Source organism: Harpia harpyja, chromosome 2, assembly GCF_026419915.1.
Source record: "Harpia harpyja isolate bHarHar1 chromosome 2, bHarHar1 primary haplotype, whole genome shotgun sequence".
NCBI classification, from domain to species: domain Eukaryota; kingdom Metazoa; phylum Chordata; class Aves; order Accipitriformes; family Accipitridae; genus Harpia; species Harpia harpyja.
In genome coordinates this window covers 51,687,513-51,703,337 of record NC_068941.1, presented here as the reverse complement: position 1 = coordinate 51,703,337, position 15,825 = coordinate 51,687,513, and positions in this window count along the sequence as shown.

Below are 15,825 nucleotides of genomic sequence, written 5' to 3'. Positions count from 1 at the left end.
CTTATTTGCTAGACCACAGACCCTTTATCCCTTTCCCATCACAACAGCTATTTTTGTCTTAAGGAAAGAGAATTAGTCACATAACTGAAAATGGCAGTGGTGGGAATCATATTTTTTGTCTATTATGAACATACCTGCTTGGAAAATGAGGTTTTAAACAAAAGGGATGGTACATGCTTGAATTCATAATACTTTCTAATGCATAGGCAGTAAAAAACAAGTAACTGAAATGCTCTAGTACTTAATATATGTGCCTTTAGGCAGAAAAAACTTAGGCAATAAGCCATGTCATAAATAAATATTTAGTGTATTTGCCCTCAAGGCACTTCCATCACATTTTATCAGGAAGTGTAATATTTGAAGTATTCCGTATAGAGAGGTTTGGCCCAAAACAACACACTTGATTGCTCAATTGTGCTACAGACAATAGGATTAAAATTAGTATTTATTTTTATTTTTCAATTTTTTACTGAAATTCAGAAAAAATCTCCACCAGTATTTTTTTTTGAGAGGTAAAAAAACCTTTTCCAAACTGTTTTATATATTGAAATAGCTACAAACTGCCTCACTATGCTAATGGAATCACAGGGATAGAGAGCTATCTTCTTTGGAAGTAATTGCTCTCAGAACTAAAACAGCATCACTGAAAAATTCACTGCAATGAAATTTATTCATTTTGCTTTAAAATTTCTGTAAAACTTTGCATGCCCCAGAATTACAGAAGAAAGGGGGAAAAAAACAGGTTGCTATAACCACCTTTACAAGATACAGTGTGCCCATCCTTGCATTCCATGCACTCATGAGATAGTATGAAAGATAGAATAAAGTGATATTTGCCCTTTCCTGTCCCTGTCTTTAGTTTATAGCACTGCTGTCAATACTAGTCTTGCTCAAGGAAGAGTGGAAGATTGTATTTAACTCTTTTTTAAGCACCTTGTGTTAGGCTTGAAAGGCTCCATTCCTTTTATCTCTTGTCCTCGTTTCCTATCCCATACATTTTGTATACACATGTTCATCGTATTTGTGTGTGGAAATATATCCATATGTGTCAAAACTTAACTGGATGGAATAAAACTACTTTTCATCTGAGGACTTCATAGAAACAGTATTAATTTAAACTATACCCTAAAATAAACCTGATACTTGGGAATTAATTTTGTGTATAAATTACAGTCATGCCTTAGATATACAGGGTAGCAAGAATTGATGGCAATTTTTCTATCCCAATTAGAATAATTTATAATATACAATACATCCTGTCAGGTGCAATGTGCTGACATCTTTACATGAAAGGACAAAAAGAGTAATACATAACAATAAACTCCTTGGACAGCATCAATTAACACTGCCAGACTAAGCAGTTCTTCTTACTTATCTTACTAGAGTAGCTTATTTAATAAACAAAACAAGACTTCTCAAGAGGATTGTAATGTCATTAGTTTTATTTTTCCCTTCACCTCCTATGCTGAATAGGGCTTTTTTTTCATAGTTAGCTGTACCTGTCAGAAATGTGGCATGTATTTTCTCATCCTGATACTTTATGTCCTTTAGTGATCTTTCTCCTGGGCATCCTCAATGGCATTCAAATAGCACCTTGGAGTATGCACCCTCTCTTTTCCCTCCTTCACTCTTCTCTCTTTTTTTTGTTTACTACATTTTTTTGTAACTGTCCCATATTTTTCACTTCTAAGGTTCTTTTTTTCTACTTCCACTGAAATATTTTCACTTAGCCAACACTATTTAAATCTTGGCATGATCAAAGTCTATCTGAGGTACTTGGGAAAGTAACAAATTACCTCATCAATTATATTTCTATATAAAGACAAGACCTGAAAAGAAAAAGTGAAAAATGGAACAAACTTGGCAACACATCTGCACACACAAAAAAGTCAGCCTTTTTATAATACTATGATTTCCTTCATAATTTCCAAAGTATAATAGACTACTGAAAATTTGGAGTTTTCTGATGAATCTAAGCATTGCAGGTACATTGGAAGAATACAAAGAGAGGGTTAGATAGCACATTGATGTATGATGAGAATGCCTTCCCACGTCTCACAAGACTCTGGGATTTCAGTCAAGAAGAAAAAATAGATTTCTAAAAGATTTTTTGAAAGGAAGACTAAAAAAACCATAAAAAATTAATAAGAGCACCAGAGCCAGAACAGCAAAAGGCTGAATATTTCAGGCATTCTTCTGGGACATAAGACCAGGCTTGAAGTCCTTGGTCTGCCAGACCCCTTTCTGGGAATACAGCATGTTCTGAGATGAGCCTCTGACTTTTTCACTCAGAATAGATACTCCATCCTGACCACTAGAATTTTCTCTCGAGAAAAGCTCCACCTAAATGTTTTTGTTCCATAAAAAGTTCAGTACTCGGATCACATCTGGCACAATCCCCAGAAGCTTGTGGAACTTTTCCAGAATACCCTCTCCTCCGTGAACACACAGGAAAAAACTACACCCAATAATGTCTGTAATTTAGAAGTTACGTTTTGGGAGGCTGAGGTAATTATGGAACTTTTTTTAAAAAAGGCAATGTTGAAATGTATGGCTAAATATTAATTAATACAGGATCTCCTATCTCTGTCAGTGTATGCACTAAAGCACGCGCATAAATGACAAGTGGTAGGCTCTTGAAGTCACCAGTGTTTTAAAATAAAGCAGGCACATACATGATGACTAGAACAATAAATTACTGCTCTTGCTTTCTCTTTGGTTACCACATACAAGTTTAGGGCAGACCACAAGGTCTCTATTATCCCCTCTAACTTGATGACTTACAAATAACAATTTTAGTGAAACCTGGTATCCTATTACCTGTGTCCTTGAGAGACAAGAATATTCTCTGTAAGGGTGATGTACAGTTTAAAATTAATCAACTATTGCTACAGGAGAAGTAGCTAAAGAACAATGAAGTACCACAAAAAACAGTCTAGGCATGATATGACACTGAGTTATTCCTCCCCAACTGAAAGTAAAAAAAATGTATTCTAAAACTCAAGAGCTCTCAAAACTAATTAAATGTTTGGAACTAAAGTCAAAATTATATTTCTTAGAAGAATGAAAGAAAGTTGTATCAGTAAAAAATAAAAAAGTGAAGTTAGCAAGTTGTCATATTGAAAAAAAAAACTTATCCTATCCTAACCATATGAAATTTTCTACTAGTTTAACAGTATTCTTTTAATCTTGCACAAAGAAAAATATGATAAAAATGTACAAGCTTTTAATATTTTCTTTCCACACATGAAGACTTTTTTCTGCAGTTATCAAATTAATTAAATTTATCCTTTCTAAGAAGAGAAAAGTGAAAATTTGTCTTTTATATGTAAACACAGCTTCAAAAACAGGAAGTCAAAGTCTATGTCGATTAATACCATCTGTAATTCTCTCCTATCAGCCAGATAGTCAAAAAGAATTAACATTCTCCATTTTCTTTTTTAACTGATAAACCAGAAGGAATGATCATTTGAAGTATTATTTTTAAGGAGGTCCTTACCTTTGAAGTATTTTGCAGTTCCTTTTGGCAATCTATTGAAATGGAATATTTACCTGTTATAAAGAAGATAAGGTATTATTAGTGATATCTCAGAATGCACAGCTAAAGTAAATCACCTACATTAGTTAGTTAAATATATATAGATTAATGTTAATTATGTTCCCCTCAGTGTATTTCTATGATTCTCATCAAGGAAACTGCAGGGTTCAGGAAATGTGATATGCTCTTAGAATTGCAAAAAAAAATTAAAAGAAATTATGCTCAATGTGATTCAGGTAGTTCCTAAGTGCTGACCTCCCACTTATTTTTGCATTTATGGGCAAAACACCTTTATTAGTCTAAGCATATTTCAGTACTTGTTTTATGTGGTACCTACAGAATTTTCTACAATATCTGGAATCCAAGTGACTACACCTACAGAGAATTTTGTTGTCCAGCATTTTCTTGTATCTCGTTCCTTTTCTGTTCATTAGCTGTGTCTTGTTTAGCACTTACGATTTAAGTTCCAGTAGGTAAGGGCCACTTTTTATTTCTCCAATTGAACAATGTCTTGCACAACAGAATTCTAACTTGGAGGTGTTATGACAATAAATACATAAAAATAAATACTGTATACAACTTAGCATATGGTACTATGGTATGGTGCATACAAAGCAAGAGAAGATAAACATTTATTAATCATTCATGTTTGCTATTTAATGTTCTTTTTTTAAAAGTTCATTAGATATCCTGCATCAAATAAGTTAAGATTAACTTACAAACTCAGGAAACAAAAAAAATCTATTTCCAGAGCTCTAGGACTAAAGTCAACTTATTTTTCATTCTTTTCATGACTCCAGTAATCACAGAATACTTATTTCTTAGAAATCTCGCCTTATTTCCTGTTAGGTTGTAGCATTTGGAGGTATAGCCCGATAGAGTGGAAGTCTCATAAGTGCAGCTTTTTTATAAGAGCACATCAAATTTACTGTCTCACTTCAGTGCTTCTATTGTTTTCACTTATTTTCATCACTGCAATGCTACAGGAATGATAACTGAAACTCTCCTTTTGTCTTTGATGGGAAAACGTGAAATAATACCCCCAAGATTACATATGCATATGATAGCAATGTTTCACTCTGTCCTGAAAGCATAATTTTCAGGAGTAGTCTGTTGGTAAAAAGTATGCTGGTTTCATTGTTGCCACTAACGAAGTTTTTACTGACAGTGCTCCCAGAGTTTCATTGTAGAAAAAACACGAAGTACTTGAGAGGGAAAGTACAAGAAGGGGTGTGGGAAAAAAAACCCAACTTATTTGTAAAGATAAGGGAAGGAAAAAGTTGTTCACTCTTTCCTACACTATTTGAAACTACCTGTAAAAGCCATGATGCCTTCAGAAATATGCTATAAAGCAAATGAAATTGCAGTTAAATATATTTTATGTTTAAAACTTCTTTTATAAAATAAGTTAGTTACCTTTTGCCTTGGTTTCAGCTGGGATAGAGCTAATTTTCTTCTTAGTAGCTGGTAGAGTGTGTTTTGGATTTAGTGTGAGAATAATGGTAACGCACTGATGTTTTAGTTGTTGCTAAGTAGCGCTTATCCCAAGTTAAGGATTTTTCAGTTTCCCATGCTCTGCCTGCAAGCAGGTGTAGAAGAAGCTGGGAGGGAGCAGAGCCAGGACAGCCAGCTTGAACTAGCCAAAGGGATATTTCATACCATAGAATGTCATGCTCTGGATATAGGCTGGGGGGAGTTGGCTGGGAGGAAGGATCACTGCTTAGGCATCAGTCAGCAGGAGGTGAGCAATTGCATTGGGCATCACTTGTCTTTTCTTGGGTTTTATTTCTCTTTATTTTTTTTTTGTTATATTCGTTTTCATTACTATCACCATCTTTACTATTATTATTATTATATTTTTACTATTGTTATTATTATATATTATTTTACTTTGGTTACTGAACTGTTCTTATCTCAACCCAGGAGTTTTATTTCTTTTTTCAATTCTTGTCCCCACCCCACTGGGAGCAGGGAGGAGTGAGTGAGTGGCTGCTTGGTGCTTAGTTGCTGGCTGGGGTTAAACCATGACACCTTTTAATAAAGGAATTATGCCATAGTAAAAATGGGGTAGATTTACAAAACTACTTTGTGTCAGTATGTCAGCCGTGATAACGTGAAATACTGAGAAATATAGGAAAAATATGAAAAAATAAGTTTAGTTTCACATAAAACACTGTATTACTAATTGGAATATCATAAAAAGATACGTTACAAATTCCCACCTCTGTTCAGAAAGCTCAAGAACCATACTTCTGCAGAAGGACATTCAGCATTACAACTTGTTCATTACTTAAAATTGCTTTTGTTCCTTATCTTTGGAGTATTCATGATTTATGGGATTTCTACCATTTTTTACTGTAATAACATACTTAACTGGTACTGAATACTCCAAAATAACAAGAAAATATTGAGATGAATCTTCAAATATGCACAAACAATGCAGCCGAGTGTTAGAATTTTAGTTTGGTGTAGGAGCATCGTTTTGAAAGAGATTTCCAAAGCTAACCCAAGCTGATCAAGTAACAAAGAACCAACCATGCAAGTACTTCTAAATGAACAACTATTTTGTTGCCTGCAAACCTTCAAAAATAAATGTTTACAGAAACACAAATGTGGAAATTTATAGATCATGCATATTTCATGAAGATTAAAAATTTACTATTAAAAATACCATGCACTTGTTTATTGATTAAAATCAGTCAGCCTTTAGCCTTACAAATTCTTGTGTAAGCAATGATCATCTGAAATGGCTTCTGAGTAGATAATTGCTTATTTAGGGGATTGCAGAGTATATAGCTACATATATTCTCAGCTGGAAACAAATATTCTGTCCAAAGAATGAGCGCTAAAATAATAATACATTGTAATCTGAAGGATCATAAATAGAAAAACATGTAAGCATATGGTGAAAAACAGATAGCCTGGGAAATTCACACTTTTTTGGGCCATTTTGTTATTAAAAAGAAAGAAAGTCTTCCTAACAAAAAGCTGCCTTCTCTTTTTGCTCAATGGAATACTCAAAGCACTACAAATTCAATTTCTTTTTTTAACTTCTTGTCTGATGTGTCTTTCACTGACTATTTGGTACTGCCATTGATGTTCTTCCATTTTGGGGTATTTGGGTTTATTTTACAGAAAATGGAAAGGAGATTTTTACTGTAAATATTGACTAATCTTTTGTCATTCTTACTGTAAGGAAATATGACTGTTCCAAACTTGAGCACATGTATTATACAAGCGTGTACTGCTAGGTAAATAGAGAGTAACTTGACACATCCTTGTATTATCTAACGTGATTAATAGCTATAATGATGGGTCGCAAACAGCCTATTCTAACATTGCTCTGTTGAAAAAGATGTTCGTAGAATTGAGGGCCAGTGTAGATCTGAAGATTGCTAAATTAAATGTTACCATGGTAGCCGCTCACTGTAAACTGTATCGGAGCAGAGTGGACCGAAAGACATTTCTAAAACATTGCTGAGTTCTTCTGTCTTTACATACTTTGATGAGTTTTTGAAGTGTTATTTCAGAATCTGTTAATCTATATTACTCTTCTCAAATACATTCATTCTGCGTACTGTGAAGTGCAAAGTCTACTAACGTATTTTAGAATGCAGATGTTCTATCATGACTCACTAAACATCCAGGAACACAGGCATCTCTACAGGTGGAAGATAATCTGTTTCGTTTAATGGCAGTTTTTGAACTACAGCTCCATTAAGCATGTAGTTTGGTGGGGTTTTTTTAATTGTTAGTCTTCAGAGTGCATCACAAGGTCTGTCTGGGTAGGAGATTGTAAGACAGTAGAATTTGAATGCTGGCAGTGTCCTTAATTCAACATGTATTTGATTGTATAGGCCTTTTCATTGTATATACCACAATTCTAATAGCTTCTTAGTGATTCCTAGAGAGTGAATCAACTTGTATTCATTTTCTTGCATTTTAAATTTTCTTTAGCTTTGAATTTATCAGAATCATTTAAGCAAGTGGCACCATATCCTGACTTCCACACCTATCCTGAATCCCTAACACATATCTATTCTTGCATTTAATTTTACAATCAAAATAAGAAAAGCATGACCATTATCTTCAATTTTATCCTTAGCTTCTCACAGAAAACTTTATCATTTTGATCAATGTTAATTCTAGTTCTTTTATACATATGGTGAGCTTTAAGTAGGCAAATCTGTCTAAGTGACTCTGTCAGAACTATCAGACACCAACCACTAGACAGAAAAGTTTGAATATATATTTAATTTTAGCTCTCATTTTAAGTTTTTCTATAGTTTTGCATAAGCTCTCTAATTTTTCTGTTCAGTTATAAATGAAAAATGCATGTATTGTGTAAGACATTATTCTAAACATGATTATATCTAGAATATGCTTTGGAAATAAAAAACATAATGAATAGTGATAGGTCATATTATTATATTAATATCTTCGTGCAACAGTTTTAGGCTCAGCAGAAGATCACTTACAATCAAAGTTCAATAAGGTATTGATTTTTGCATCCAAAAAAAGATCTAAAAACGAACATCTGGAATGACCTTACTATCTCTCTAAAATGAAGACTGGCAAATAAATACAACGGTAGTTGCAAAACAAATTTTACAATCATGAAATAATACTTGTAAATATAAGTAATACCTCTGAATATAATCTTCTAAGGAAAAAATAGAATGCATATGTCTCAATGAGGAGGAAAGAAGAGGAATCCATTTGGTTACTCTCCTGAACTATCACCTACCAGTAGATCCCATTGTTCTGCTCTTACACAGTCTTAATAGAGCACCCAGTCTACCCAAAACATTATTTTTATTCTTGGGCTACCTCAGTTTCTGCAGACAATTTATTTCTTTTAAACCTGACTTTTTTTTTTTAAATGCATTTCCTAAAATGCAGTGAGCAGAGGAGAAAATCTTTGTAGTTCTTTTCTTTAACTTTCTAAATAATCAGTCTCATCCAATCTGAGAGGACCAAAGGCACATAACTCCCATGCAGCCCTCAACAGTTCTATGGTAATTTGCTTTGTATATACTGAAACTGCAAAAGAATTGCTACTCATCGCTTTGCCTGCCCCATTACAGCCAATATATGTGTGTGAGTGTACACCCACACTGAGTGACACATCGCAGCATAGAAAGGAAAAAGCAGAAAGAACTGACCTTAAAAATTCATAGTTTACACAATAGCATACAACACATTTAAAGATGATGAGTGTTAAATAATTGTCAATAATTTAAAACAAATACAGTTTACCATCATAAGAGATTTAAACAAATTAAGATCTTGACAACCAGCCACTTTTTATTTTTGAGAAGATTAGAAATAAAGTTGATAATAATAGTACAAGCACCATAATTTGGATTTACGTAAAGCCTTTGATAATGTCTCAAATGATGGTCTTCATCTTAAACTGAAAGCAGGAAAGATTCAGGTTAAACATGGGAACAGATAAAGAACTGATTAAAGTAAAGTGATTAGAAAGTAAAGTGTTGAGAAGGGTCACAGGGGAGTCAGTTCTCAGATCTTTATTGCTTCTAATCTACATAAATTACCAAGACAGAGAAACTAGCTGTAGAATTGCCAAATGCACTGATGACTTAAAACTGAAACAAAGTAGTAAATGGAAAGCAAAAGAATTAAATGATAATTCCCCCTGGAAAATGGTTTACATATTAAATGGAAAACAAAATTTAAGAATGATAAATATAAAATATAAAGCATTCCCTGGTTTTCCTTACAAAAGTACAAGAAGCCTACTTGTAAATACTATCATACAAACTTCAGGGAACCCTTCTGAACCTGTCCAGATTATTGAAAAACTAAGAGAATGGGAAGCAATTTCTGTATGCTGCAGTTCTAGAGTAGAAAAAAAAAATAGCAGTTCAGAAAAAACCTAATGTTCGTAACACTTGCAGTTGCATCACTACTGTACAACAATAACTAATATTCAATCGCTTTCTATCAGAAGTCTCAAAACAGAGAAAACACAAAAAAGGTGACCCTCCTACACTAACACTACCAAAAGATTACCAGTAAAGATTTCCACTTAAGTTGTTCTTGCCATTTTCCCCATCTCCTAGTTTTTAATCTCAAATAAAACTTAAAATCATCTAGCTCCAACTGAAACAAGGAAAAATAAAACATTACTCAACACAAAGAAAAATAACCCTTCTAGACATAATGGTGGTTTTTGTGTGTTTGGATAGTTTTGTTTCTTTTTGTTTGCTTGTTTGTTCCCTTTGGGTTTGGTTTGGGTTTTTTGTTTTTTGGGTTTTTTTGTTTTTTTTTTTAATTACACACAGTAACATAGTATATAAATGCTGAGGATCAGACTTACAGAACATCTATCTATACATTGCTGATAGTATAAATATTATAACCCAGTGACAAATATCATAACCTAGTCAAAATGCATGGAAAACTTAAGCAGTTAGAAAATACATGCTAGAGATGAGGAATGAGTAAAAGAGATTATCTCATAGGAAACCAGGTATGATGCTATTCACCATCACTGTAATTTGACCCATTCACTATGCTACAGGAACAGTGTTATAATTACGTTATTTGTATCCTTCTGAAGCCTTTGAAACCATTACTCAGATGATAGAAATATAAGACAATGAAGAAAATTCTGGTTTCAAAAATCTAAATATACAGGTAATTACATTTTATTAGTTTTTTTCTGTAACTGATATTCCAGTCTCGGATCCGTACCATATCTTGCCTCCATCCACGTCTCCCTCTAAAAGTCATATTATTTGATCTTAGTTTGTATAGAGAGCTGTCAGGAAAAAAATGAAGTGAATGCAACACAAATGGCAACACTCAAAAGAAAACAAAGAAAACAGGAAGAATTGCTCCAAGCTCTATTTCTTATGTGTAATATAGATTTATAATTACATGTACATATGGTCCTCAAGATAGCTGCATAAAGACAGTGGAAGCATAAGGGTTTATAGTGTTGATGAAATTGCATTCCTGTGTCCATTTGAATAGTAGCTGAAGTGATAATTTTAAGTCTAGCACCTGCAAAATATTTTCATACAGTACACATCAGAAATTATGATCAAGGGATGTTTGTATCAGTATATACAGCTAACAATAGGCGGAGACAAATTTGTATATAGGGACAAATGAGGAGAAAGTAAGAGAAGAAAATTAATATTCATTCTCTTTTATTGTCACACATACAGTTTTTCAATATTTGGTTAATGAATTTAATATATCTGTCTTAGTGCCCATCATTTTAGAAACACTTGTAGTTTGATAGACAGCTTGATATCAAATACAGAAGGTTTCTATATTTAACATTCCACTGCTACTACTTGCTTTGGTTTTTAAAGGTCATTACTGTCATTGATTACATTAACTTGAAAGCTGCTTGAATAACACAGAAAATTAATGTAAAATGAACAGCTGCATAAGTCGACAACACACAAAATTGCTGTGGTCTTCAGAGATGACTCCTCCTGGGTGTTTTCCCCATCAATCAGTTCAGCATAGCAGAAGCAAAAGAGCCCAAATAGAAACTTTCAATTAGTTTTTTACGTTCTAGTAAACAGAAGAAGTTTGATCATTTTTCCTTCACTTTTATCAGTGACATCCAGCAACCAGATAGCTTCCTGGAGAAGACTAGGGACTGCTTAGATTACAAAAGCAAGTCTTTTTATTCTTTTTGTACTTATGCTAAGAAACAAACAGTATGGTGTGATAACAAATGACATAATAAATTTTACAAATCTAGTCTAGCATTTGTTATTCCTTAAGACGTTAAACATTCAAGAATTCTCTCTTCATTTTGAATTTGGCCCAGTGACAAAAACTTCATCTACAGCCATACATACCTTTTTCCAGAAAAACTACATGATCTTGCAAGACCATCAAAACCAAGATGATCTTGTAAGATCACCCAGTGATATTCCTGGTCTTCAAGACAGAAGCAGAGAACTGCTCTAAAGAACCAAGGTTGTATGTCATACTCACCATCTACGTGATCAAAGCTTTTAGGGAAAGAACTTTATAATGGAATTCCAAGTCGCAAGCCTGGGCATTTCCCTTTACATACATCTTCGGCTATTTGGAAGACCCTAGCCAGGGTATGCTTTAAACTCACATAACTTCTTATTTGTGCTGGTTTTAGTACATGGATTTATGAACTTCTAAAGTTGAGCTACTTAGAAGTGCCACATATTTTAAGAAAATAATATAGCACCATATTACAGAATTACTGCACATAATTGTGAGGGTAAGCATTATCCTACAGTAGAGGGGACAACCTGTGTACATACTACTATAATTAGGATCAATTAGACCAGCTAGTCTAGACTGACATCTAGTCTGTGTGTAACTGCATCGGAAATACTCCATCAGCATCTATTTTGTGATTAAAGTAGTGCATTTGTTCTTTGTTTCACCCTTCTTGCGTGTTTTGTTTATTTCCTTACAATTTTTGTAAGAGGATATGATCATTTACTAATGAAGACTGGTTGGTCAGCTTTTACCAGCAAGGACTACCACATTGCTTCTGGGATTTTATACTTAATTGGAGTCAAAGGCCCTTAATAAAAGTAAAATATAGCATCTTGTTTCATCATTTGATATCAGTTCCTAAACCAGAATTATGTTGTTCTTATTATGCTCCAACATTCTAATTATTATGATCTTACAATTACTTCCTTAAAAACACAGCTCCGTTATTCCAGATTCTTATAAATGTTAACGAGGTAAGAACCATGAGTTATCTAAGTATACTGACACAAAAAAGTGTAAGTGAATCTCCTGAAGATGACATAGCAAGTATTTGTATTTGCCATAAACCATTGCTCTTATATACTTGAAAATAATAGAAAATCATTCACTTGTGATAGATGAAATATTAAATACAAGGGCATTATTATTTGCAACTTGGTCCTTGGTTTCCCAGCAGTTAATTGTGATGAGGTAGCACCATTTAAAACTTGATATGCAATTGAATAACCCTACTGAAATACAAGAGTGCTGGAAACATCTTTGTCAGCAGCTGTTTCCTGACTCTTATGCACACCTTGTACATGAAGGATGACAATAAGAATATTAACATCCCACAGAAAATGAACTGTACTGTGAATTTAGCTATACCAAAATGCACCAATCTTCAAGGGGTTCAAAGAAAACCCCTAAAGTCTTAGAATCCTTCTGGAAGCCAATCCTGTCAAACAAAACCCACAAAAACCAATGCCTGGCAACTGTACGCAGAATGGATAATAATCAAAACCAAACAGATCATAAATAGGACCAATAGGCACCTTATTTGTTTTAAAAGAACTATGTGAGATGGGAATTACAAGAGTGACACAACAAAGCCACATCAAACCACTGGAGTTGATATTTCAGTACTGCAAATAAAGAAAAGCCTCTTATTCCAGTGGAAGAAGACGTACAAAGCACAGAACAGTTTAATAAGCTAAAGTTTTCTAAGAACTTCCTTCACAGACAAGTTCTTGATTACAGTGTTAAGACCAGAGCTTTAAGAATTACAGACTTTGCTGTGAGTGATGACTGTTGCCTTTCAAGATGACAAATATAAAAGGAATATGTAAATTCTTTGTCATCATCAGGAAAATATGTCCACTGATTCTGAATGCTGAACTGAGAAATGTCACTACTTCTCTCATGAAATTTGCCACTCTGTTTGGCTGAAATTAGTATATAAAGAGAAAGTATTTATAGAAACATTGAGCATCTGTGCTCATCAGCCTCTGTATATTGAACTGTACATTTTTAAATGTGAAATTCTTTTGAGATGACTTAAACTTAAGAACATCCTACAGTTCTCCTTAATCTTCCTCAAACTACTCCTTAGGAACTGCAATTGAATAGCCCTGTGAGAATTATCATAGAAAAAAAAATGTATCATCTATATCCATGTATTGAAATGGATGGTAATCTCCCAATGCTGAACAATTTGAAGGATTAAGCCTTAAATGTACTATGAGAAAACCAAAAGTTTAAGATAGGAAAACACAGAAGAGAGATTAAGAGCAATTTATTTCATGATACACTTGGTGATCTGTTACAGATCCAACTGTTTAAAAGCATTTCTTTTGAGCTGTTGGCATTAAAAAGAAATTAAACAAAAAAAATTATTTTAATTAATAACAGTAAAGTATGACCAGGATAATAAAACAGGCACACAGAAGTAAGTGAAGTGACACACACGTTAAAAACACAAATCAAACCAAACTCCCTTACATTTGAAACAGAAGTTGTTATTGTTCAGAGCTAGCAACAAGGCTCATTTTGTTATTTGTTCAGAGCTAGCATCAAGGCTCTCAACTTCATTGTCTAAACTGATAGCTTTCTGAACTTCTTTCTGAATTTGGTAAATTGCAGAGCTCACTGCCTCAAGAGGCAAACTTCTATTGCCCCAATTCAGAAAGTATTTCAAACATTTTTCAGCAAGGGAAAATCTGAATATAAACATTTGCCTAAAGCTATACATTTGCTTAAATATTACCCTGAATAGGAATGTGTATTTAATTTCTCCACAAACTAGGAGCAACTCTAATTTGAATCCCGTGCTAACAAAAATGTTCCAGCACACTTTCTTCAGTGATACACAGAATGAGCAGCGTTTGTTTTTCTCTGGCTAAACAAGAGATGTTCTGTCAGCTACAAGCATTGGCCATCCGCAACTGGCTCACTCTGCTGCCAAACACGAGTACTGCCTCAGATCGCAGAACACCGTCCCTCCGTATTACAGAGAATAAGGACTAAAATCCTTCTTTTTTTACCTAAACATCAATTTTCCTGAATCTTGTAAGAACCCAATATTTTTCAGACTTCTATTCCTCTGTGAAGTTTGCAGAAATTAGCTACCAGATTTGAAAGTGACTCAGGAGAATGCAGGGATCTGGTGATAACCCAAGAACACAAATAAGCCTTAGGAAACTATGTTAGAAAAGAATCTGATAATAACTAGTTGTAAAATATCATTTTAGTAAACAGCATTAAATTGCTCCTTCTAGGCCTAGAAAAATGAGTTAAAAACCTTGCAGTATAGAGTATACTAAATTTACAAAACTGATAAAAGACTTACTTTAGCATAGCAAATAAATTAACAGAACACTAGTAGCTATGGAAACTGAAACAAGGCATAATTTTTCTTCAAAAAATAAGAAATCAAATTTTCATTGCCAGCTTAAGTACACCAGTTAAAGGGTATCAAAGTATAATGTATGAATGGTTCAGACCTTTGTCCACAAGTATTAGATATTGTGGTTTTATTCCTGTGAGATCTGCATTCCTTGCAAACTGCAACGAATTATAAATTGGCTGATACACCAATGCTATTAGGCTGTGTTAACATTTTGAATTTGTTTGCCCACCCTAACTTCTTTAATGCAAGTCCAGCTACTTTGAAAGAAACAAATTCTGTCAACACTACAGTTGTAAGCTATTTTGTAATAAAGGCCATTCTATGCACATTAATAATACTGACAAGTACAGATGGCAATTATTGCTTTTAACAATTATTTTTTTTTCTGTTAGTATTAATTACTTGGGCTTAATTTCTGTTGTTATGTCCACTGGGCACCCAGGTAAGATGCTACAAATCTGCCAAAATACTTTCATCTCATTGACAGCAACAGAATTCTGATTAAAATTGAAACATTACTGTCATTTTAATTAACTCATTAGGGATGCATCCAAATGCATCATTATTGATAGCTATTTTTAATGCTTTTCTAATACTAAAGTGCTTCAGAAAGTGAGCAGCATTCTTGCTAACTGTATAGTTAAAACATCATCTGCTGTATTTAAAAAATAGAAATATCCATAAAGTTAATTAAAATATCAGTCATATAATCACTAGAAAATTCTCTGCAGCTTTCTAAGTGTGCTGAAAAATCTCTCCTGTTTAAAAACATAAATCTTGGGATTTAATTCCTTTTCACTGATCGTCTAGAAGTAGTACTTTTTCTATTGTGTCTCTGGTAGAATGCTTATGTCCAAGTTAGGCAGTTAGGTGGTTCTTTTCTGCAGTTGCATTAGCAAAGGAAGAATAAAATTCCTAAACAATGTGGTTTGTAATAGCCAACACTCTTAGCAGGGAGCTGCTTAACCTTTGTCAAAAAGCAACACCAAAACAGTCTTAAACAAACACCCTTCAGGGCTTCTCAACAGGGGCATGCCTGCTTTCAGTTAAGTTTCATTGCCACAAGCTGTTTCAGTTCATAGTTGTCAACCATACAACCAATGATCTGAAGACACATTAAGGGTATTGTAGACTTCAGAGCTAT